The 7170-nt window shown below is 58.4% G+C and overlaps 1 long non-coding RNA gene across 6 annotated transcripts; it reads left to right on the forward strand.

Moving 5' to 3' along the window:
• The first annotated feature begins 2474 nt into the window (after nucleotides 1-2474).
• Nucleotides 2475-4488, forward strand: LOC137451758 (uncharacterized). Of its 6 annotated transcripts, XR_010989885.1 has the most exons (4): nucleotides 2475-2863; nucleotides 3038-3210; nucleotides 3568-3673; nucleotides 3756-4488. It is a non-coding gene; the product is annotated as an uncharacterized lncRNA (long non-coding RNA). The 6 variants fall into 6 exon arrangements; XR_010989889.1 differs by lacking the exon at nucleotides 3038-3210 and having other exon boundaries at nucleotides 3756-4484; XR_010989887.1 differs by lacking the exon at nucleotides 3038-3210 and having other exon boundaries at nucleotides 3571-3673; nucleotides 3756-4484.
• Nucleotides 4489-7170: the final 2682 nt, after the last annotated feature.

Raw genomic sequence — 7170 nt, forward strand, 5'->3', positions numbered from 1 at the left:
CCTCCACGAGGCAGGAGGTGCCAGGTGGCTGCCAGCAGCCCTGCAAATCATCCCAAGGCCTTAGCGGGGCAGCTCCCTCCCAGGAACGCCCGGCTCAGGCCGGCTCCAAAGCCTAAAGGCCTCCATCGCCCTGGGAAAAGCTGCTTCCAGAGCATTCCCTCGGCTGGCTTCATCCTCCTACCGCGCTGCTGGGCATCTCCCCAGCCCCGCTGCCCGCCCTGGCACACGGTGCCAGCCTTGAAACACAAGCCAGCTTCTAAACAGTTAACGCTGACAAAACCAGCCCGCTTGAGTTCCCTCCTTCCCCAATCGTTCCTGGTGTAATTCACCCCCCCAAAAAAGCGAAATCAAATGATCCTCCTCCTCCTCTGACCTCGCCCAGGCGTCCTCCCTCCTGGCCTCCCTCTCCCTCCTCTCCCACCCTTCCCATGCCCCCACCCCGCACCGGCAGGGTGGGCCGGGAGCACGCGTGCCCGCTGCTCTGCTCGGCACCAGGAGCTGCCACCACGTTAGCTGCGGCTGCCATGTTGAATTGCAAATCCGACATGATTCGACAGATTTTTCCCCGTCCGCCTCAGTGGTGCCCGGTGGGGAACCAAAGAAGGACCCAGGCGACAGGCACCCAGCCCCGGGTGGCTCTCGGGGGGACGTCCTGGGTGGCGGGGTGAGGGCAGGGAGAGGAATCGCCCTCCAGCCCTGCTCCAAACACCGCAGGTAGGGACCTGCCTATCTGCCACACATCCCTCTCTCTCCAGGAGCCCCATTTTAAAGCGGGCTGCTTTAGCACCAAGAGCCAGCTGGGCACGGCGAGAAGGGGGTTGGCTTTTGTCGAGGGGGGAAGAAGAAGAAGAAGAAGAAGGCAGCTTACAGCAAGAAGAAAGCGCCGGAGCAACTGGAGGAACAAAAGGTTACTTCAAATCAAAGGCAAAAAAACCCAAAACAACCAACAACCCCAAAACACCAAAAAACCAAACCAAAAAAAACCCCAAAACCCCAACAAAAAAAACAACAACAAAACAAAATAAACCAAACAAACAAAAAAAAAAGCAAGCCCCAACCGCACGGACGAAAAAAAACCCCAAACCAAACCCCAAAGAAGAAAAACCCCAACCAAAATGAAGAGTGAGGCTCAATTCCGTACCAAGGCAGCAAGAGTGACGGCGCCGTGGAAGAGAGTGGGTTTTGTGGCGGAGGGGTGGCTGGGTTTAGCTCCGCTCTCTCCGGACAATCACCAGGGAAGGATCCTTTTCCGAGAAAGGCCAGTTTGAGTGAGACAGCTTTTTTTTCGCCCCCCCCCCCCTCCCCGTTCCCTCGCTCGTTCTCTCTCTCCCCTTTCCTTCTCCTCGCAGCTCAACGCCAAGAAATGGGCGGTGCCTGGATGCCAGGCTCCATCTGAACGAGACACCCAAGGCCAAAAGGGAGGCTGGCACAAAGGCAAGCTGGCAGGAATTCCTGCACTGGGAGTCGCGCGCCCGCGGGATGAGCTCCCGCCGCCTCCCCAAAAACCCACCGCCGACGCCGCCCGCGCCACCGAGTTGCCCTGTTGGTTCGGGAGATGCCCCGCCAGGCTCAGGCACAGGGTGGGGGGGGAAATCAAAGGGTAAGGGGGGGGGAATAAAAAAAAACAAACCCAAACCCCAAACCAAGATCACCCCTTTGCATCAACGCAGGTTAAACAAAAGGCCTGGGGAGGTGCATTAATTTTTCCCGCCCCCCCCGGGCTCTTTTCCTGCCTGCCCATCCTTCTCCTCCCTCCTTGCGCCCTCCATTGCTGGCTCCGGCGCCCCAGCGTCCAGGCAGAAATGAGCCCTGGGCTCCCTCCTTCCTGGTTTTAGCAGGACAGGAGGTGACGGCTCCTTGAATAGGAACACACACACCCAAGATGAGAGGATTCCAATGGGGGGGGGGAAGGCAAAAAGAACAAAAAACCCCCATGTATATATATGTACAAACAAACCGCCTGCCATGGAGGAAGGCTGGGAGCAGTTGCTGCCAAGGGGGCAGACTGGGGGTGGTTTGGGTGCCAGGGAGTGTTTCTGGCCTTTTCTTTCTGCTGCTCCTAGCACCTGGGTTCTGTCGATTGTAAAAGCGGAGAGTCACGGCGGGTTGTGGAAGGGACCGGAGAGAGCAAGGCGGGGGGGGGAAGGGGGGGGGGGGCAGCCAGGGCTGGTAATGCTGCTGGGGAGATGCCAAAAATACAAAACAAAACACGTTTTCATTTTGTCTGCACCAGCCTGGGCGCAGGCGAGAGCGGGAGAGAGGGAGAGGGAGAGGGAGGCGCGCGCCACCAGCCAGCCGCCGCGCTCAGACGTGGGCCTGCGGCCACGTCCCTCCACAGCTGCCCCAGCAGCCGCTCCCTCAGCCCCCTTCTCCCTGCCCACCCAGCTTCGCCTGCCAAGTCCGAGTTGGCACAGCTCCCCCGGCTGTGCCGAACAAAGCCATCACCCATCCCCGAGCCGCCGCTGACAGTAAGCAAAGTGACAGGCGCATCTTCCGCATGTTAATCCAAATGGCGAGGAAGGCGGACGGGAGCCAGAGCCCCCCCCCTGCCATGCACACACACACACCCCCCCCACCCTGCCACCGACCCACGCACCCCACCCTTGGCACCCAACAGCCCCACTGGCCTCGTGCAGGGATGGCGAGGCCCCCGCCGGCGGGAGAAGCGAAGCCTTCCTGTCGGCGAGGTTGAAATGAAGCCCAAGCCCTGCTCAGTGGGCAAACGAGGCCACTCGGCATCTGCTGTACCTGTTCCCGCTGCCTTCATCTCGCCTTGGAACCGTGACAAGAGCACACTCGCCTCTGGTGGGCTCTCAAAGCCGCGGGTCTGTAACCCTTTGCAGGAAGTTGGCACCGATCCCAGGTAGGACTTTACTCCCCGGCTTTCGCTCGCTCTCCCCCCCCAACCTCCGCCTCCCGCTCCCTCCCCTCCGCTCCCCCCACCCATCCTGTCCCTTGGGCCCCCTCTTGCATCCCCCCCAAAACACCACCCGGCCCCCCATTCCCTCTCCTCCTCACGCCCGCCTCGTTGGCTTAGGGGGGCAACCGCCACGAGGGGAGGCCAAGCAGTGCTGGCTGCCCACCGAGCCCCACGCGCCCGCCGCTTTTCCACACATACCCTTTAAGGATGACCTGGGCAAGACAGAGAACAACAACTTCCTGCTCCGGCTCCCTAAAACGCCTCTTTCCACGCAGGGGTTAGGCGGTGCGGTGAGATGGGGGGAGCTGGGAGGAGGTTTGGGGGTTTGTCGTCATTGAACCATGCTTGCTTTTTATTTTTGTCTCTTTCTTTCTTTTGGCCTTTTTCCTTTTCTTCTTTTTCCATGTTCCCATATTTTTTGCCTATTTTCCCTCTTTTGGGGCTTTTTCCCCCCTTTTTTTGTCTTTTTTTCCCCCTTTCCCCCCCTTTTTTCCCTTTTTTTTTCCCTTTCCCCCCCCTTTTTCCCCTTTTTCCCCCTGCTTTTTTCCTTCCCCCCCTTTTTTTCCTCCCTCCCTCTTTCCCCCTTTTTTTCTTAATGCCTTTTTTTATTGTTTTAACATTTTTTCTCTTTTTTCTTTTTTGCCCAGCAGCCCAAACCAAACATGAAGGGAAAAGGAGGAGGGAAGAGACATCAAATAGGAAGAGAATAGCTCCAAGTCGGCAGGACAATGCACGGGAAACAGGGAGGTTAAGGTAGCTCTCCAAATCCATCTCCCCCCCACCCCCGTTTCTGAACCCTTCTCCCCCACGTCCTCCTCTTTTTTAATTCTCCCAGCTCCTGAATTATTCCAGTCCATGAGCGGGAGGGGAACGAACAGTCCAGAGTCCCTCGGAGCTGCCAAGAGCATTGCAACAGGAAAGAAAGAAAGAAAGAAAGAGAGAGAGAGAGAGAGGGAGAGCCAGGCAGAGCCCTTCACAATCGAGCAGCGAGAAGAGCAAGGAGAAATTAACATCCAATTAGTGCCGTGTTTAACGAGGGAGACAGAGGCGGCTGTTGTTTTATTGCCCTGTTCTTTTCAGGCGCATCTGACAGGCAGCAGGGAAGGCACCCCTGCTCCAACTGACGTCATCATATTTTATTCTTTAATTATTTCCCCCCCTCACACACACCCTCCCCTCCTCTTCCCACCTCCCTTCATCTTTCCTCCTCCAAGTTTCACCCAGACCTCAGCAACCCAGCCAAGCAAATTGGGGACTTGCTAAGCGTTTGAGCCACCAGCTCCCACCCCCCAGCCTCCTTCCCCCTCTGCTTCCCCCCCGCCGCCGCCTCCCCTCATCCACCAACACCAACCCCGGAAAAACAAACGTGCCAACCCACCCCAGAGTCTTTGTTCTTCCAAAAAACAAATAAAAGAAAACGTTAAAAAGGGCAAAACCAAAACAAAACACGGTAAAGGTTGGTGCTCGGGAGCCGGAGGGAGCCCAGAGGAGGTTTCTCTGCGTGCGAGTCCGAGTGGCTGTCCCCTCTCTGGTCCCTCTCTCCCCAGACGCTCGCTCGCCTTGTAAAACTTTGCGGCATGTGACGCTGCTCCAGCCTCTTCTGGCAGCCTGACAAGAGCTGTGCTGCCCGGCTGCACGGCTGCACGGCGCAGGCGGCTTGGGAGGGAGCAGCTCCATCCCTCCCCACCGCAGAATGAACGACGCCGGGGCACGGATGGAGCCTGGCGCAGCCCCGCCGACCCTTGCCACGCCGGCCTGGCCCTCGGCTTGCAGCACAGGGAGAGGAGCCGGAGTGAAAGCTGGGGTGCTCCCCCCCCACACACTTTCCCAGCTGGATGGGCCTCCTGCTTCTCCCTCAGGATGGGGGGCCCACGGCAGCCGTGGGGGGAGGCATCTTGGCTGGCCCGCGCTGCCACCGCTGAGGTCTCCACAGTGTGGGACGAAACAGCACTGGCTCCCCCCAGGAGTGTTGCCATCCTGGAGGAGACAGGGCGGCTCGGCTTGGGAGGATTTGGGGGGGTTCTGCCTCAAAAAAAGGGGTCACAGCAGGCAAAGGGGACACAAAAAGCCACTCTTCCCCTCCCGCCGCAAGCCGGCAGCGCTGGACGAAGCCACCGCTGCCGGTGTGACAGGTCAGGCCACCACACTGAGCTATCCCGTCGTGACCTTTGTGACCTTTCCTCCTTGTTTCCAGGCAGGACTTTTCTCATCCAAGACAGGGCGAATCCAGCAGGACCTGGCTCTTCCCTAACCCTCCCACTTCAAGTGAAGGCCAGGCCAGGGGACAAGGCCACCTTGCTCCTGGCAAGGACAGGGCGAAGACAGGGGACAGGTCCGGGGCAACTGCACCGCTGGCGCCTGGGTGTGCTCCAAGTCCCCACCCTGCACACTTCCCGGCAGCTCCCCAGCAGCAGGATCTCCTGCACCAGGGCTATTCTTTTTTATATCTATCTATCTATCTCTATATTTAAAGAACTATTTGCCTACGTGCTGCCGGGCGCTGCGGGGGAGCAGCACAAACAGCCTTATCGAGGGCTGCCGTGCCGCAGGGCCACTTCCTCCTGTGCAGCCCCAAGACGAGGCCCCTCCATCGCTGCTGGGGCTGCCAAGGGGGGGACCAGCAGCCCTCGGCCTTCCCCCTGACCAGACACCAGGCTGACAGGCACCCTGCAGCCGTTGGAGAGGTCTGCCTGGCTGCTTTCCTCCTGGCTCAGCTGCGGGGAAGCAGCAGGGCTGGGTGGGGGTTTGGTTTGAACTGAAGGGATTACAGCAGGATGGGCTCTGCGAGGAGAAAGGGAAGGATGATGGAACTGATCCCAGCTCAGCTGCACTTTCCCTGGGCACAAGGGCTTCACCAGCACCTCCTCTCTCAAATCCTGCCAGACCCAAGTGTCTGCGCCCTGCGGAGACTCCGGGCAGCCTTGACCTGAATTCCCCTCTCCCGACTGCAGTCGCTGCCTCCCTTCTCCCCCCTGGCAGCCGGGAGCAGATGAGGCCAAAGTCCTGGCACTCTCCATTTTCCAGGGAGAGCTGATAAACGGTGAGGGCAGGGAACGGCAGCCACCTCCACCCATCCCGGGGCTGTGCAGGAGAAAGTCAATATTTAAACCCACGTTTGTTTCCTGGGCAGACAGCAGTGCACTGTGTGGGGGAGAAATCCCTGGCTCCATCCCAGCTGCTGGACTCAAACCTCCTCCTCCACCTCTTCATTTGTTCTCCCAACCCTGAATCCCCCCTGTTTCCACCAGCTGTGCCCTACAGGCACCTGCTAATGGGGCAGGAATGTAAGGGAGGGGGGTGCCCAGGCAGGGTTTGGGTGCCCAGGCAGGGTTTGGCTGCCCCCTTGCCTGCTCCTGCTGTAGGTGCTGTGCGCACGGAGGGGACACCTCAGATGAAGCATGGGGCAAGAAGAGGGGTTAGAAACAGGAGGAGATGGGGCAATATTTCACCACCCTGCCTGGCATCCCCTGCTCCAAGGTCAGGCAGTGCCCTGAAAGCTTGGACACCTGCTTCTCATTTCAATTGACCAAAAAATTACCCTCAAGTGTTGTGTTTTCCAGCAAAGCCCCAGTGAGCTGGGCAGCAAATGCTGGCAGGATGCTTGCTCTGGGGCAGGTTGAGGTAAATTCCTTTGGTGAATTCCTCAAAGGAAAGGAAATAGCACTTCTGCTGACAGTGGCTGCAGCCAGGCCGTGTGCAGGGTGTAGGAGGTTTCACAGGCATGTGACCAGCAGCAAGTGGCCTTCATTTGGAGGGTTAAAGACAGATGTTCCTGAGCAGGTGTTGTGTGAGCTGGGAAATGCAATGCCCAGTGTTGGGGTAGGGGAGAAACCAGCTAATGCCATAAAAAGCTGGTGGCTAAGGATCCTGTGTGGGTGCAGGGGGGTGAAATGGAGTGGCTGAGTTCACTTGATGGATCTGACAGCAGTAAAAGGTCTCCACCATCCCTTCCAGAAGAGCTGATTTTAACTGTAAATCCCTGCTTTGCTGTGTGTTGTTTCAAGCAGCCAAGCCCACAGCTGCCTCCACCCTGGCTCCAGGTGCACCCAGTGCAGTTTGCTCAGCCTAAACCTGCTGACTTTCCACGGGAGGGGAGGAAGAGCAGGGGGAATCTGAGTTTGCAGCCACTGGCTCAGCTCCTGCTTTGGGGGAGAAACCAAAGGAGAGCCTGCTTTAAACTGAAACCTTCCTACTATGCAGGGGGGGAGGGGAGGGAATAACACTTTTGAAAAGAAGAAAGAGCCCAGAGC

Source organism: Melanerpes formicivorus, unplaced genomic scaffold (assembly GCF_026170545.1).
Source record: "Melanerpes formicivorus ecotype bairdi unplaced genomic scaffold, bMelFor1.0.p_v2 SCAF_46, whole genome shotgun sequence".
Taxonomy (NCBI): Eukaryota; Metazoa; Chordata; class Aves; order Piciformes; family Picidae; genus Melanerpes; species Melanerpes formicivorus.